General features: G+C 37.8%; 1 long non-coding RNA gene across 4 annotated transcripts in view; it reads left to right on the forward strand.

Moving 5' to 3' along the window:
* The first annotated feature begins 231 nt into the window (after positions 1-231).
* LOC126460413 (uncharacterized) overlaps positions 232-17,796 on the forward strand; it is a 49,038-nt gene continuing 31,473 nt past the window's right edge. For 3 of the 4 annotated variants that reach the window (XR_007585938.1, XR_007585941.1, XR_007585939.1), the window contains exons 1-3: positions 232-348; positions 433-2,907; positions 11,763-11,898. This is a non-coding gene — a long non-coding RNA (uncharacterized LOC126460413). Of the gene's footprint in view, positions 349-432; positions 2,908-3,099; positions 3,283-3,383; positions 3,583-11,762; positions 11,899-17,796 lie in introns of all 4 variants that reach the window. The other variant, XR_007585940.1, reaches the window with a different exon arrangement.

The raw sequence follows: 17,796 nt of genomic DNA on the forward strand, positions 1-17,796 counted from the left end.
CCGTCAACACACACCAAGACAATAGTCAAAGACGACTCCAACGTCAAAGATATTTTACACAATTCACAAGTTTCCACTTGTAATCAGTCTCTTTGCTATTCTTCGATACATCATAACAGTAGCGACACTTCGCTTCGATTTTGTTGCCTACAGCGCCAGCAGCGCCCCAAGAGGCTGCTGCGTTACACTGTGAATTCGCCGCGATCGTGAAAGAGAATAGTGGTTGTTTATTTCGATTTATACAATGGCTCTTACTGGCGGGAGCGTTTGTAGCGCAATAAATTGCACTAACAACAGGAAGAAGACACCACAGCTGTCTGTTTTTAGGTTTCCTAAGGATCCTGAGAGGTATATACCATCATGTTACTAAACTGTATCGGCAGGATTCACTTGCAAACTATATGTGTATAAATGATGAATGTTTCGTTTTAGGAGCAGAAAATGGCTTGTTAATAGCAGGCGAGAAGGCCTCATTAAGAAAGAACCAGTGTACCTGTATAATAATATTAGGTTTTGTTCGCCACATTTCGAACAAAACCAGTTCATGAACGCAGACAACAACAGACTCGTGTGGAATGCAGTACCCACACTGTTTGACATTCCAAATAAGCCACCTCAGCTGACGATGAAGAGGAAACTGCCGCAAAGATTCGACAGTCAATCTAAAGCAGTAAAACAGTCCTATGACACAGAAGCAGCCGGTTCAACTCTGCATGTATCAGTGCCAGATTCGTGTGAATCTTCAACACAGACTTGCTTTGACGATGAAGTGGTTAGATTAAGTGCAGCTGTTCGTGTCTTAAAAAAGCGTCTGAAGTGTCAGAATGTGCAAATCGCTAGACTTTGAGCGAAACTATTACGGGACAAGGAAAGTGCCTACAGACAGCGACAGAAACTGTATCAGAAGGAGCAAGTGAACAAGGACAAACGAATGTTAAAGACTGTAGGATCCCGATATTTAAAAAAAGTGCCCTTGACTTGTTGGTAAGCCAGATTACCATGCCATTGAGAGAAAAACGTGCTGCAAGATGGAAAGACGAAAATAATCTGTTTCCTCTAAATTTATTATATTACAGCACTCAGGCATACAGGTTTTTGTCAGAATGTTTTATGCTTCCATCAGTGCGTACATTACAAAGGTATGTGGAAGGCATACAAATAAAATGTGGGATAAGTGACTATATATTCCATCTTTTAAAGCAAAAGGTGCAACATTTTTCTTATATTGATAAACTTGTGAATATGTCATTGGATGAAATGTCTCTAATGGCAAATTTGACATATGAGGCACAGCTAAAATTGCGAACAGTGTGTTGGTGATAATGATTAGTGGCATTTTTTCATGTTTCAAACAACCATTGCTGTACTGTTTTTGTAAAGGAACAGTGGGAGCTATGCATTTGACTGCTATATTTTATGAAGTACTCAAGAGACTTAAGGAAATTGGCTTGGTTGTAAAGACCTGTGTGACTGATCGGGGTTCAAATTTTGTGGGCTGGAGAAAGAGACTGGGAATTACACAAGACAATCCAAGTTTGGTATATGAGGAGCAGAAGATCTATTTCTTCTATGATACCCCACGTTTGTTTAAGAGCATCAGAAACAACCTATTTAGGTATGGCATAATTCATACATCAAATGATGGTTTGGTTGGTACTGCTTCTTGGAAGGACATTTCTCAGCTCTATTCAAATGACTTGCACAGGAAATACAAGTTAGCTCCGAAGCTGACTAAAAAGGCTGTCAAACTGCCAGCTTTTTCAAAAATGTAAGTGGGTACTGCAGCTCGTGTGTTAAGCCACACAGTGGCAGCTGGTATTGACACACTTGTATTTTGTGGTAGTATGCCATTATCTGCAACTGGCACTTCAGACTTTTGTCAGAAAGTTAATGACATTTTTGATTTCTTTAATACATACAGTGTGAAAGGGCCTGTGCATCTAAGAAACTGTATTAGGAGTGATTCAGAGCATCTGGATGTTCTACATGTGATGAAGCCATGGATTCACTCTTGGAAATTTGTAGGCTCTGATGGAAAAGATTACTCCCTGAGGATAAAATGTGTAAAGGGGCTTCTAAGCAATATATGAGCTTTGGAAATGCTTGCTGCCGAGGTACTGACTGGAACAAAATTGTACTTATTCTCACGTAAAATTAACCAAGACACATTGGAAAACTTTTTTTCAACTATGAGGCAGAGAGGTGGTTTTTGCAGCAACCCATTTCCAAGGCAGTTTTGTGCTGCATTTAACAACTGTACACTAAGCAAACTGATAAATTCCTCTAATGTGGCAAGCAGTAATTGTGAAGGAATTGACTGGGGTCAGGCAATACTGGACATGAAATCTGCTCAAACATTAAAGGTCTCTCAGTTGTTATGCAGTAGTGATACAAGTTCTGCAACAAAGCTACCAAATGTGGAAGTTCCAGCAGACCTTGAAGAACAAAACAGTATGAGATATGTGTTTGGTTACATATTGAAGAAACTTTTTTCTTTACATAATTGTGTCAAGTGCAGGAATCTACTTGTAGACAACAGCCAGGACTTAGATGCAAATGACAAATTTTATTGCCATTTCAAAAGTTACGAAGACAATTTTGAAGCTTGGTTATTTGCAGTGAAAATATTTGTTTATTTTTGAGGGATTGTGAAAATCAGATGGCATCAGTTTTTGATGAACATTCTCACAAGAAAAACTGTGGTGAATTATATGTAAACTTGTTGCTGGCTGTCCCAAGTTTTCCCCCTGGATGTTGTGAAGAAACTAAGCTGCTGTTAATCAAGATATTTGTTAAAGTGAGACTTGTTTACCGGCTCAAATATTGGAATCAAGACTTAGTTTCTAACAACAAGAAAGCAAATAAGAAACTGAAGTAGTTGGCTCATTTGGGCTGCTGATTTCTTTGGTATGTATTTCGTTCACTTCTGTTGTTAGTCACCTAATTTTCCTTGCTTCTTTCGTGTGATGACATTATTTTGTCAGCACCTTGTGCACTGACTGATTGATTGAAAATTATTCAAATATTTGGTTTTTCTTGAAATGTAGTGTAATCAGCTCATTATAATGTTTTTAGCATATTTCTCCCACTATTTTGCAGTTGCTTGTCTCACTTATAATAATATAAAGATGAAGGTCGTACTTGTGGCAACGGGCGAAAATGACAAACGCAGTAGGCCTACAGTACGATAAACGAGCTGTCGGTCGTTTTTGCATGTAGAGGTACATGTATGTGCTTCCTACATGTGAATCTGTGTGTTTATAATCTTTTGATATCAACGTGGTAAGCTGCAATTCTGTCCAATGTCAAAAGTGTTTCTTCACGAATGTGTTGTAGCTTGCCACTCTATTCATGATTTTTGTCCTTACTTGTGCTTTTTTTAGAATCATTTTTAGTAACATATATGCCTTCTGGTACCACACAAACCCTTGGAGCCAAGAAAATAACTCAAATAATTCGGAAATGAAGAAGGAAATGGATGCAAACAAACATTATGCTTACGACGCGTCTGACGTTCACCTTACCTGCCACTTGGAGCGCTAGTGTCGCTCCATCTGTCAAACGGCAACAATTTTTACAGCAGTGAGTGTCGCGACTGTTATATTAGACTGTGGATACATTTTCTAATAGTAATCAATATGCTTTTACTCTCAAAAACAGAAGTAAATTAACATATAATAAGACAAATTATAATAAATTCTGACAAAAATATAAGAAAACATTTACAATTCGGTATCGACAAATACGGTAAAAAAATAACATCTCCCAGATCCATTACAAGGTCTTGGTAGCATAACTATGACTGTGTAGCTAATATCTAAACCCCAGAAAGCACCAAGCTGGTATTCCGAAGGGGGTGTGGAATCTGAGAAACAACCAGTATTCAAGAATATTGCTATCAAAAAGATGTTTTTGGGAGTTAATTTGACAATCTTAACCACGATAGCCTCATGATACTTATTCAAGAAACTGGACTAAGCAATAAATGCTTGTGTGTGAAAAAATAAACGTGTTTGGAGACCAGTGAACAACATGAGCCATAGGTAGCCTATATGAAATGTGATGTGATATGGCATCTAGGATATTTCGTTTGTTTCAGTGAAATATTTTGAGTGTGTGTTTTGGTCATAATATGAAGTTTATTTTTTGTGGCTGGTAGCTTAGACTGTATTGTTTGCTAGGTGTACTTTAAGTCTAGGCCTATTGGAGATGGTGTTCGACTGGGGGAATGCTTGTGGCATACAAGATGTATATATGTGTTCATTTACATTGACAGGCTGATCTGTAGACTGGTGTAAACATATATCTAGGATAGGTTGGGTTGGTAGGTCATTCCATAGATACATTTAAGTACCTATGTGAGGCTCCATTTTCGAATTGGGGTCTGGTATTTTCAAGTTTTTAATATATTTGAAGGACTAATAGAAAGAACATCCTGGGCCCAAAACTACCTTTTCTCACAGAGATCCTGTTAGTCCCTAGCATTTTATTTCGCTAACATTTACGTGTTATTAGTTAGGTGAGCAGTTGATCAGTTCTGTGTCTTATATCTCCACCACGTTAAGGGTGTTGTCGTTCATAAGCTTGGTATCACATTTTTAACTAATCCTGTTTTTGGCATTTCAAAGATTGATTTGGACATAACAGTTCATAACCAGTTCTTTGTCTTGCCTTTCTCCAACCAGTCAGTTATAGAGAGGTCTGTGGTCTAACATGAACCCTAAAAACAGTGCAGTTTTTATATTAACAGATTGTTGCCAGAGGTTAAAGAGTGATAAATGACAGAAGAAAGGGGTTGTGACATTTTGAAAACTTAAAGTAAGTGCAATTTTAGGGTATGCCTTCTTGGTCACTGTCCACGTTCTCAGACTAACATGTAAAAATCATTTTATGTACTGTGATATCATGTCTTAGAGTTCAAGTTTGTTGTCTAGATAACAATAGGGGGAACAATCTTACACGTGAGGTGACATCAGTGCAAGAATCCAAATATTAAACAATGAAGTTATTAAGGAATTGTTTTATAAAGAAACAGTATGGCTGGTCACTACTGATAGTCAAGTAAGCAAGATCCCAGGAGGCCCTACTGCTGATTAACACTTTTAAAAGTGAAACACTAATCTTATTTTTCAGAACTATTCATTCTTGTCCTCACATCCTGTCTGTCTGCGTGAGGTAGGAACTAAGTTAAGGGGCCATTGGAAGTGTTCTATTCCACCTGTCTCCTTTGACCCATGACATAATGGTGTTGTGTGTGTGTTTTTGAATTGGTTTGTGTTTGTTGAGTTTAACATGTGATATGGGTTCATTATCACTATGGTAACATGGGTTTATTTGAGTCTGGGTAGCCAGTGCTGCAATGTGGATTTGGAAATCATTTTTCAGTGATGGTTTTTTATGTGTGTGGCATTTTGTTAGGTTTGATTAGTTTTGTGTGTGTGTGTGTGTGTGTGTGTGTGTGTGTGTGTGTGTGTGTGTACTGGTAGCGGCGGTCAACCTAGGTGATTTTGTTGCATGCTTTTGTTGGTAATAAACTTTTATTTTGGTTTTAATCTGTAGTAATTCTGATGTTCTGTCTGTTTTACATTTATCGTGCTTTGGTTGGTTTTAATTGATCTGGTGTATATACAGGTTTTTGCGTTTTCGAGTTGTTGAAGGTTTTGGTTTTTGTGGTGTTTTTTGAGTTATGTTGGTGTGTGAAGTTTACATTATTTTCATTATTATTATTATTATTATTATTATTATTATTATTATTGCCGGTAGGTATTGAGAGCTGCATTTGAGCTACATAGGTCAAGGGAAATGTCTGATTCCACTCTTCAGGTTGTAGCTATTGGTTCCTTGGTATCTGGGCTTCCTTTCAGCTGTATTGGTTCCTTGCTATCAGCTGTAGAGGTCGAGGGAAACATCTGATTCTGCTTTTCGTGGCACTTAGGCAGTCTAGGGAGTACATGCGCTGATCATGAGAAAAGTACCTATTTTTGAAGGAAACACGTATTTCTGAAGATATAAGCATATATATGCGCTGAATGCCAAAAATTTTTTTATTTCAAAACTTGAGTGTTACAGTCATATCTGACGCGCTCTTCACCAAAAAAGTACTTATTTTTCATTTGGATGCAAAGAAAAAATCAGTTAACTGTCTCAAAAAATTTTTTTGTATCAAGAATGACATATTGCATATGTATGCACGGAATTTAATTTTTTTTTTTTTTTCTCCTCTCTCTCTCTCTCTCTCTCTCTCTCTCTCTCTCTCTCTCTCTCTCTCTCTCTCTCTCTCTCTCTCTCTCTTCTAGAAAGGTGGAATTAATAACAAAATTGTGGAATGGGTTTTCCCCAAAACGTTGACACCAGAGAAATTCCGCCAGGTAGTTATTCAGCATAGCACAGTGAGTTCTGAAAGGCCTTATAGGATTTTTTTCTTTAGCTTTTTGCCAGACTGACTCCATGTGATTTGTGGTTGCGTTTGTAAAGGGATCGAGAAAATAGAAACAGTGAAAGTAATCTTACTTCAATGATAAAATGAAACTACAGAACAACCGCGGGAAATAGGGGGTCTAGCGCAAGGACAACCTAATTTTAACAATACAAAACATCACATCACATCACCCCTAAAAAAGTCTCACCCTACGACATAATGCTACAGCCACAAAGCCAGCAGGAATCATACAGTTCACTCGACCTATATAGCTCAAACCAAGCCCACAATACCAAAAAACGAACATCTGCAATAACGAAAATGGCACTTACGCAGTTTAGGGGGTACATGCGCTGATCATGAGAAAAATACCTATTTTTGAAGCAAACACATATTCTTAAGATATAAGCATATATATGCACGGAATACCAAAAAAGTACTTATTTTCATATGGAGGTGGGGGGGGGGGGGGGGAGATTAATTAACTGTCTGCTTTCACCAGCTTATTCATGTTGCTATGCCAATATGCTGCAGACATTTTAATATATTTCTTCACAGAGTTCTTTAGCCATAGGTAATGCTGACAGTTTCATACATCCTTACCATGATAGCTATTGTTGGCTTTGCATATTGTTGCATATGGTATTTGTCCCTGTTGCTCACAGTTATGCATCTTGATCAGTGCGCCCAACAACCTATATTTTTCTGTTGAGGCTGTCCGTTTTGAAGTATCGTATATTACTGCGTGTGCCAAAATGGCGAGAAATTTTCCAGATTTGCGCAATTTGGTAATGGAAGATTTATACCATGTTATGGAGAACACCCGAAGCTCAATACAATGGGCTAGGCAACAAGGTCTTATGAAGAACGATATGGTGTGTGAAAATAGGTATTGTGTTGGATACAACGAGATGAAGCTGGAGAAAACTACAGGGAAAGATGGCGAAATTTGGAGCTGCTCCATTGGCAGGGACTGTAGAAAGAAATGTTCAGTCAGGAAAATGTCATTTTTTGCTGGCAGTCATTTAGACATTTCTAAAATTGTGCAACTGTCTTACATGTGGGTTTTCGAACTCAGTAGGCAAAAGTTTTTAATAAGGGAGCTCAAAATTGGCAGTGAGCACACTGTGTTCGATTGGTGCCAATTTTGTAGAGATATCTGCCATGAATATTTCTTAATTGAGCCAATAGTTTTGGGCGGCCCTGGCCATACTGTTGAAATAGACGAGAGCTGCTTCGTCAGCACCATCGAAGTCATAGGTGCGAGAGCAATGAGTCTTTGGTGGTCATGACGTTGAGACAAAGCAAAGCTTTATGGTTGCTGTGCCACAACGTGATGCTACCCATTTGCTGCCAATTTTGCAACAGTATGTTTTGCTACTGGAAACACAGCAGTTTCTGATTTGTGGCAACTTACAACACCATAGGTAACTTGGGCTACTTGTTGTTGCAGTGTGTGGCTGATTTCGATGAGTGATTTATGTCCAGCATTTTGATGATGTGATAGGTGAAAGCAGACAGTTGGTATTGATAAAAATCAAAATTTCTGTTATGTAAGCTAGGACTAGTGGGCCAGGGAAAAAAGTAACCAGTCGCTCGGTCATTTCAGAAAAAAATTGATATTTGCTGGATGAATTCCCGAATGTTTAATGGGTTTAAAGACATTTTTAAAAAAAATTTATTCTCAACATTTAGAAACAGTGGCTATTTTTTGCTTTTACAGGCATCTGTTTTTATATAAATTATTCAGTACTGAGTTGCCCCAGAAATTTCAAATAAGAATCATTAACTGGACTATAAATTAAAAACCATGATAACCATGCTGAATGTATTCCTTAATATAGGCCCTACTTTTAATGGCTCAAACTTGTTGATTGCAAGCTAAAAAAGCTCATTCTTTAAACTATTTAATTGGATAGATAAAAATTCTACTCATCAAGCAGCGGCAGAACACACACCTAAAAAACAGCTGTAATTGGCAAGCTTTTGGAGCCAGTGGCTCCTTCTTCAGGCAGAAGGGTGGAAGGGGAAGTAATCGAGTGAAGGAGGAAGACTGGAGAGGTCTAGGAAAAGGGGTAGATATTGGTTAAGCCACCCAGAACTGCGGGTCAGAGGAGACTTACCGTACGGGATGAGAAGGAAAGACATTACTTACGGTAAGTCTCCTCTGACCCGCTGTTCTGGGTGACTTTCCCGATATCTACCAATTTTCCTAGACGTCTCCAGTTCTCTTCCTTCACCCCTCTTCCGTCTTTTATGTGCGAGTTCTGCTGCCACTTGGTGAGTAGATTTTTTATCTACCCTAATTGTATGTTTCCAAAGTAAGAGTAATTTCTCAGCCTTAATATTTATTGTGCTATTTCACTATACAGTATAACTACTTCTTATAGTGAGAAGCTTACACAAAATGTACACTATTTTAAAAAATTGATTTTTTGAATTTTTTCATTCTTTGACCTAAAATATCTTTGTAAGGAGAGCAGATAAAAGTCTGAAAATTACACACTTAATGGATCTTCATGATATCAAACTTAAATTGGAAGTAACAAACAGAAAATATTGTGGGGAAGTGTAATCAAAGACTGCAATTTATTGGCAGTACGAAGGAGATTGCCTACATTACGCATGTCCGTCCTCTTTTAGAATTCTGCTGCGCGGTGTGGGATCCTTGCCACATAGGACTGACAGAGTACATTGAAAAAGTTCAAAGAAGGGCAGCACATTTTGTATTATTGTGAAATATGAGGGAGAGTGTCACAGAAATGATAATGGATTTGGGCTGGACATAATTAAAAGAAAGGCATTTTTTGTTGCAACAGAATCTTCTCATAAAATTCCAATCACCAACTTTCTCCTCTGAATGTGAAAATATTTTGTTGACACTGACCTACATAGGAAGAAACGATCACCACGATAGAATAAGGGAAATCAGAGCTCGAACGGGAAGATATAGGTGTTCCTTCTTTCTGCGCTCTATACGAGATTGGAATAATAGAGAACTGCGAAGGTGGTTCGATGAACCCTCTGCTAGGCACTTAAATGTGATTTGCAGAGTATCCATGTAGATGTAGACAAGCCTGTACAAATCTGTGTGTTGTCATCCCCCTTCCACCAACATCTGTTCACTCACACTTGGTTAATAATGAGCCCTTGAAGTGTGCAGTTGAACAATGGAGTCTCAAAATGACGAGAATAGTTTTTCTAAGTGTTGGTTACTAACCTTGAAACTCAATAGTGTGTCATTTAATTGCCAAAGTCAGGATAAATTTCTGAAGGACAAAAGCAAACCTTGGCAGTTGATGACTCTATAGTTCTTGCTGACTTTTCTGAAAACTATTCATTTGTTGTTCAAGTGAAATACAAGGGCACCACTGGGTAAACAAACAGGCCACAGTTTGTCCATTTGTGTTCTGTTATAAAGATCCAGATAAACTAGAGTCATAGTTTTTGTGTTGCAAATGATTACTTTGAGCACAAAGCTACAGCAGTGCATGCTTTTCACCTGCAGTTAACAAACTACGTAAAACAGCACAACAGTTCCATAAACAAACTGATGAACTTCTCTGATGGTGCTGCAAGCCAATATAAAAGCAAACAAATATTAATATCTCCTTTCTCAAAGAAAAAAAGACCGTTGGCTCGGTGCAGAATAGCACTTTTTTGCATCATGCCCTGGGAAGAGTGAGTGTGATGGCATAAAGGGTACAACAAAGTGAGCTGTCACAAAAGCTAGTCTGCAACGGACCTATGAGAACCAAATCTGGACACGTCAAGAAATGTTCAAATTCTGTATAAAGAATAGGTAAAAGGGATTACGTATGTTTCATTAAATGTGAGGAAATACGAGAACTCTATGCCAATGTCTTGGAGGAAAGATTCAAAACTTGTCAGAAGATTAAAGGCACCTGATCCTTTCATTGTTTTATACCTTAGTCATACAACTTGCTCAACTGTAAGTTCACATCAACATCCTCTGATAGTGAACGTCATCACCGTGGAAAACTTGTACCACTGACACTTCAAAGTAAGGACATAGTGGCTTGTGTCTATGGTGAACAGTGGTGGATTGCCAAAGTTGGTAACATTGCTCGTCAAAACCAAGATGTGGATGTTACATTTTACCAGCACCAAGAACCCCGTTTAAAAATTTTGAAAAGGATCAATTCGAGAGGCCCGTTAAAAATCATTAAAGGAGTTGTCTTCTCCCCTGGAATTTATGACTGTGACTAGGCGAACATTTAACCCTGTGCCCAACATGAGTGAAGAAATATCTCTGTTGTTCAATAAACAACATAGTAAAAACAAATAAGTTGAGAACGGGATAATGTAATGAATTGTCTTATTTTTTAAAGAGTTATCCTAGATATTTTTAAATTATGTAATTTATACACTGTTTCCATCAGCCCAGGTATTGCAAACAGTAAGAAACATATTTTTGACTCATATTTGAAATTTTTTTTGTCAAGGTTGAAATTTATACAGAAGTTTGATATCATAAAGGTCTATTAAATGTGTAATTTTCAGATTTATATCTGGTCCATTAACAAAGATTTGCAGACCAAAGAATGAAAAAATTCAAAACATTTGTTTTTAAAGTGTTTTTAAGTATAAGCTTGTCATAATTTTTTCTCTAAAAAAAAAAAAAAAAAAGGTATCTGTACTGAGTAGTGTAATACCACAAAATGTATTAAGGCTAAGAAACTACTCTTTGGAAAGATAGTATTAAAAATAGTTTTTTTAAATTTACAACCAACAACTTTGAGACATTAAAAGTGTATTCCCTAATACATTCAGCAGGGTGATCATGGTTTTAATTTATAGTCCAGTGTCTGCTGAAATAAATACCTCTTATATGAAAGGTCTGGGGCAATCCATTACCGAATAATTTAAAAAAACCACAGACGCTTATAAAAGTGGAAGAATGCTTGCAGCCTGAAACAAAAATGGCTGCTCTTTCTAAACTATAAACAATAAATGTTTTTAAAAAATATTCTTGAGTCCACCAAACATGAAGGAATTCACCCAGCGAATTCTTTCTACGAGAATGCAGTTGTCTCTCTTTGTAATTTTATTGCTTTCTCAAGTATGTTTCCCTTTGGATACAATTAATTGATAGTTTTATGGTTTGGATGGTGTACGATCTTCCACAGAATGCTTGTATTTAATTAATAGGCACACGTTTCAAAATCCAAATATTAGATCATTATTTCTCTGAAGGAAACATTTTTTCCAGTATAAATCCTAGAGGCAGAATTGTATTGTTTACATTGTGACTGCAGCACTACTCTTCTCTCACCTGTTGTATATAAATATTTCTGGAATAATTTTAACACCTGTTTAACAGGACACTAATGACAGCAGCAGAGAAGCTTGCCGCTGTTCCTGATGTGGATATCGACCCAGAAGGAACATTTAAGTATGTTCTAATACGTGTCTTTGGTCCAGAGGGTCCTGATGGCAAAGAACCGAGCAAATTAGTGGTCAGTAACTGGTAAACTAATATTTGGTCAACTTTGTGATACATTATTATTTGAGAGACAGTCGTTAGCATCATTTTTCAATTTTCTCAGTTGAATTTTTCTTTTGATGTCAGTGACTTGCAATGGGGAATTGTAGCCTAAGGTTGGTTGTTATCTGCATAACATAGTGTTTCAGTGTTTACTGTTGAATTGGAAGTGAGATGGTGGATGGCGATACAACTGAAAACACACAAAAGATTTTCACTGAAACACTGTTGAACTACAGTTATGGCCCTGTGTGCTATGGTATCTTTGCCAGATAGTGTTGACAGAGGACATGAAAAAGCATTCAAAGAAGAGCAACTTATGTTGTTTTATTGCTAAGAAGGGGGAGTGCGCCATGGACATGCAGGGTGTATACGACCCGGAAGATCTGGGGAAAAACCCGGGAAATTTTTCATTGTTTTTACTTTCAGTTAAATTTGTGTAATTTTGATTGGTAAGAACCAATACTCTAACAAAGGATATTTCTGTGTCTCAATACTGCAGCAATAAAATATGAACAAGAGAAAAAACGAAAATAAAACTTAAATTTCAAGGGAAATGCACCATATACAGCAACAAAACGGTGCTCATACAAGTGTCCGCCAACAGTAAAATGAGTCAAAAGCTTTAGGAAGACTGTGCAATGCTTTGTAACAGCAAATTGCCTCTGCTGAGCGTGACGTCACAACTGTTTACATTAAATTCATTTTAACAGTTACGAGCTCGATCATGTGCATGCACAGCTGAGTAGTACCTTCTCCCGCTTCTGGCTACAGAAATTGTTGGCTGTGTAAGCAGTCGCAGCAAGCAGCTAGATGCTACCAGGAAAAATTTTACTGGAGCGCCCAAGCTGCCAGATTTATACATGCGCAGGAGGTCCAAATCTAGGGAGGGGTGGCAAATTCATATTCTTGAGGGGGGGGGGGGGGAGGAAACCTTGTTGTTTCACAAAGCGACTCGCATCCAGCGCACGTTAGTTTGTTAGTTTATCGATTATTCATATCACTTTGAAACTAATCCCTGTCGGTTTTTGAACATTTTTAACACATTCTAAGTTGATTTTGAATGAATCGTAAGTTGATTTGTGAATGCGTGCGTAGTGTACATGTTTCCTCTGTCAGTGGAATCTGACAGTGCTGAGCGAAGTAAGGCTGAACGGATGAATGCCAACCGCTGTCTGATTGTGTGATTGACTGTGTTTGCGAATGATGAGCGTTGTTGTAATTACTAGCGGAATCCATAGATTCAGACTACAGGAGTGGAAATAAACAAATAACAGGTGAGAATGATTACGTATTACCTTCTCGGTGTATACAAGAAAATGAAATTTTGACAAAATATTTTTGGGCAGATCACTATACTAGTAAGGGCGAGTTGTACAGTCCACAGCTAGCAGCTACTTTAAGTTCTGTTCTGGAAGAAGCGCGGAAAATGTGTTGTACGACCATGTAACAACGCCTAACCGGGGAATAATCACGGGATAGCTAAACCGGTGATTCTGGTAGAGTTAATGAAGTTAACTTGCAAATAAGCTTTGGCATTGGCAGTAATAGTTACAGAATTAGCGATAACAAGACTGTTTGTTAGAATGATGAAGGAGAAGAAATGGGGGCATCACACAAATTATGGAACAATATGACGATTCCAAGTTTGTATAAAAATGTCATACTACTACTTTTTGATCTCGTGCTTGAGAAACTGGAGCGTATGAATGAAGTGTGAAACTATTTCCTAACGTAATGCTTTTTGCTTGTAGTTGGCCGAATAGGCATTTGATATTGGTACTTTGTGAATTATTTTCTGTCCTTACAAAAAAGACTGTTTGTGCCAAAACAGTCTGATTTATTTTGTGTGTATTACAATTGTTGTAGTATTAGAAAGGCCTATTTTGTTTTATCTAGCAGACAGTGACAAAATAGATGTAATCAGATCGGGAAACAACACCAGTCTTGGGTCCTATTTGTATTAACAGCTTTTTCAGTATTAGACAACGACATTTCGACTTTTCGTGTAGCAAAATGTTTGACGAACTTTGATGAGGTAATAGATTCTTTCACAGAAGGAAAGCACTCCATGTAAAGCTGTACCAAGATTAGAGGGTAAAAAATTCTAGGAGCTAAGGATTGAAGAAACATGTATTGTCTTGCTTGTCTCATGTCTTTACTGGGTTTATATATCCTATATTTAATTTTATGTCACACAAAGCAGCAAGTTGTTAGCTGATAGGGAACAAAGAGTGCAGATTTTCTGAAGAGTTCTTTTTTTTAAAAAAAAAGAGGGACAGAATGTCAAACCGGCCAACTGTAAACAGGAGAGGCACCACAGGACATTTTAATTTCCACTGTCCTGAATATGGTTTGATGGCATCCATTACAAAATATACACATTTCAATTCCACAGAGCGAAGTACAGTGACATGTGATAGAAGAATGCTGTGTGAGGAGACGAGACACTGCACTTTGGCACACTTATGACATGTCTTACATTTCCTCGAACACACATGTTGCATGCATCAGACCCTTCAGAAAGATGTGCACTACAAAATGAACTTATTTTTGGAAATTATATATAAACAAAGATGATGTGACTTACCAAATGAAAGTGCTGGCAGGTCGACAGACACATAAACATACACACAAAATTCAAGCTTTCGCAACAAACTGTTGCCTCATCAGGAAAGAGGGAAGGAGAGGGAAGGACGAAAGGATGTGGGTTTTAAGGGAGAGGGTAAGGAGTCATTCCAATCCCGGGAGCGGAAAGACTTACCTTAGGGGGAAAAAAGGACGGGTATACACTCGCGCGCACACACACACATATCCATCAACACATATACAGACACAAGCAGACATATTACACGGTTTTTCGAAATTTTCCCGAATTTCTCCGTCCTTTAACGTGTTTTAGCGGCAACAAAACCACCTAACCTTTATGCACATTGCTGTCTACCAACCCAAGTTCACCACAGGATCAACTTAACCTACACTTTTTCGCCTTTTTTCATACCAGATCTCCAGTTGCTTTCTAGTTCACCTTTATCTCTCCCCATATATTTTTATCTTTCATTTTCATTTCAACCTCATGTTACACTTTCCACCTTCAAATACCATGTCACCCTCACAACACCCCCACAAAAAAAATGGTCTTTGAATATGTCTGCTTGTGTCTGTATATGTGTGGATGGATATGTGTGTGTGCGCGAGTGTATACCCGTCCTTTTTTCCCCCTGAGGTAAGTCTTTCCACTCACAGGATTGGAATGACTCCTTACCCTCTCCCTTAAAACCCACATCCTTTCGTCTTTCCCTCTCCTTCCCTCTTTCCTGATGAGGCAACAGTTTGTTGCGAAAGCTTGAATTTTGTGTGTATGTTTGTGTTTGTTTGTGTGTCTGTCGACCTGCCAGCACTTTCATTTGGTTAGTCACATCATCTTTGTTTTTTTATATATATATATGTCTATATATATATATATATATTTTTTAACGTCCTATCTCAAACGCTCGAGGGGGTGGCGGGGTATTGCCCCGGTTCGGAAATATTAGAGATCCGGGACTGATGCGCAGAACAGTCTGAATTACAGTTGGGAAGTGAGTACTCTCCACGTGACCCATTTTTACATTTAGTGTTTTTGCTGTTTCCTCTTCATTTACTGCTCCCATGTCAAATGAAGACAAAACAGATTTCTGTGGCCGGGAGCTATCAAGTGAATTAAAATACATTCACATAATTATGGAAGGCTAAACTGTGTTATTAGTTGCAGATTTTATTTTATTTCCATCTTTCTGACAGTCAAGCGTTAATTGCCTTTTAGAACAATGAAGTTATTTTTTTTGGTTTGCCAAAGTAATTTTCTTTCATTAATCTTTTCCACTAAGGCAGACAATATAATTTGGACAAAGTGTTTAATTCCACACACTGTGTTTGCTGCATTTCAAGTGCACATTTTCAACTTCTAGCACATTTGGCATTACGCCATAATAAAGAACCAAACATGAAACAGGACAGTACTGGTACTCCAAGAAAAGTTACATCCCAAAAACCACATAGAAAAGCTTAATAACAGGTCGTGGGATTCTGGACATACAAATTTGCTTTTTAAATGTGAACATTTTAGTATGGGTCATGAAATTCCGATTCTCTTGGAGTATCCTCTGATGTCTTGTTCCTTACATAATGTAATATCTTTTATTGTTTCACACGTACGAACATGCGGGCTCCCTACGACATCGTAGCTGCGCTTGCGCAGTGATGCCTGTCATCTGGCGCTCTCTGGCAACTGCAGAAACGAACCTATTTCTAACAGGTCATGGGAAAATATTTCGAATGGTGGGTTGAAAATCGTTACCATCAAAGTACCATTCTAGCAGTTACACCAGAACTATGTGAGATAATGTACGATGAATTTCTTAAATCACAAAGTGTTTGACTCTCATTTAAAAATCAACTCTTTGATGATGAGCCATTTAGATGAATTTTGAGCCTGGAAGATCAGACATTTGTGTCGTTATTAAAAATTTTACTGGCACCTTTGTGTGATACATCTTAAATTGTAATACGCGCATAAAAGACCTACATTTTATGTGAAAGCTTAGCTTCTCTTGCAGCGTATTAATCTGATAGACCAATATTATATGTGAAGGCTTTGCGTTTCGTTTAGCAACACTATTTACATTAATTTGAACCATTAACTTTTTCTCTTTGTGTGTTCGCGCTACTTAACAGTGATGTTGCTGTTGGTTGACTACATCACGTGTCCTAAGCTCTGAATACCTGCTGTGATCGGCTGGCGAAATCGTATGAAATGAGCTATGACTAACTTACAAAAGCGCATCCCAATCTCAATTTCAATGCTTTTGAAAGTAACATGCGGTGTTTGGTGGAATTCGAGTTTATACTTTCCTAATACAAAAATATGCAGCATACATGTTGCTGCACATCAAAGATCTTTCCAAAATGCGTGGTGTTTTTTTTTTTTTTTTTTTTTTTTTTTTTTTTTTTCCTAAAGCGCCAGGAAATTCTACGCCCATGTATAAAACCATAATCAAAGGACTTATAAGTTATACAGTTCCAAGAGAAAATATACCGTCAGTTAACAGGGAAAAAGTATGTTTTCACTTGGGAGAAAGTGTATTTTTGACTGAGAAATCTGGGAATTTTTTTTCCTTGTCCGCGTATACCCTGACATGATATACAAGTTGGGGTGACAGTCATTAAAACAAAGGTGTTTTTTGTTATGATGAGATGTTTTCAGGAAATTTCCTCTGAATGGCAAAATATTTTGTTGGCACCCACCTACATAGGGAGAAATAATTATCGTGCTAAAGTAGGAGAAATCAGAGCTCCCACAGGAAGATTTAAATGATATTTTTCCCCAGTGCTGTTGAAGAGTGGAATGTTACAGAAATAGTCTGAAGGCTGCCGAACACTTAAGGCTACAGGATACGTATAAATGGTGGAAAAATCAAAATTTTTTAAATGACTTTATTAAATTCTATAGTCTTTCCTGATTACATTGATATATACACTGTAGGGTTTGAAATGAAAAAAGACCTATACATACCAAATTTTAAAGTTACGGTCATGTACGAGGTGCGACAATAAAGTAATGAGACTGATTTTCTTTGCAAGGTGTGGCATCCCTGCAGGCTTGCGTAGGCACAATATCTGTGACCTTGGTCTATAAGCCGCTTCTAGTCCAAGCGGCATGTTGAAGCAACTGCTCAGTCATGAGTTGTGCTGTAATAAGTTAACACGTGTTAGTGTCTCTCATCACAGAAATGGAACTGCATAATATTGCGCAACAGTATGCCATTTCTTTTTGCGTTAAATTGAGTGAAAACGCGACGGCAACTTACGGTAAGCTTAAGAAGGCTTTTGG

The sequence above is a fragment of the Schistocerca serialis genome, chromosome 1 (assembly GCF_023864345.2).
Source record: "Schistocerca serialis cubense isolate TAMUIC-IGC-003099 chromosome 1, iqSchSeri2.2, whole genome shotgun sequence".
NCBI lineage: Eukaryota > Metazoa > Arthropoda > Insecta > Orthoptera > Acrididae > Schistocerca > Schistocerca serialis.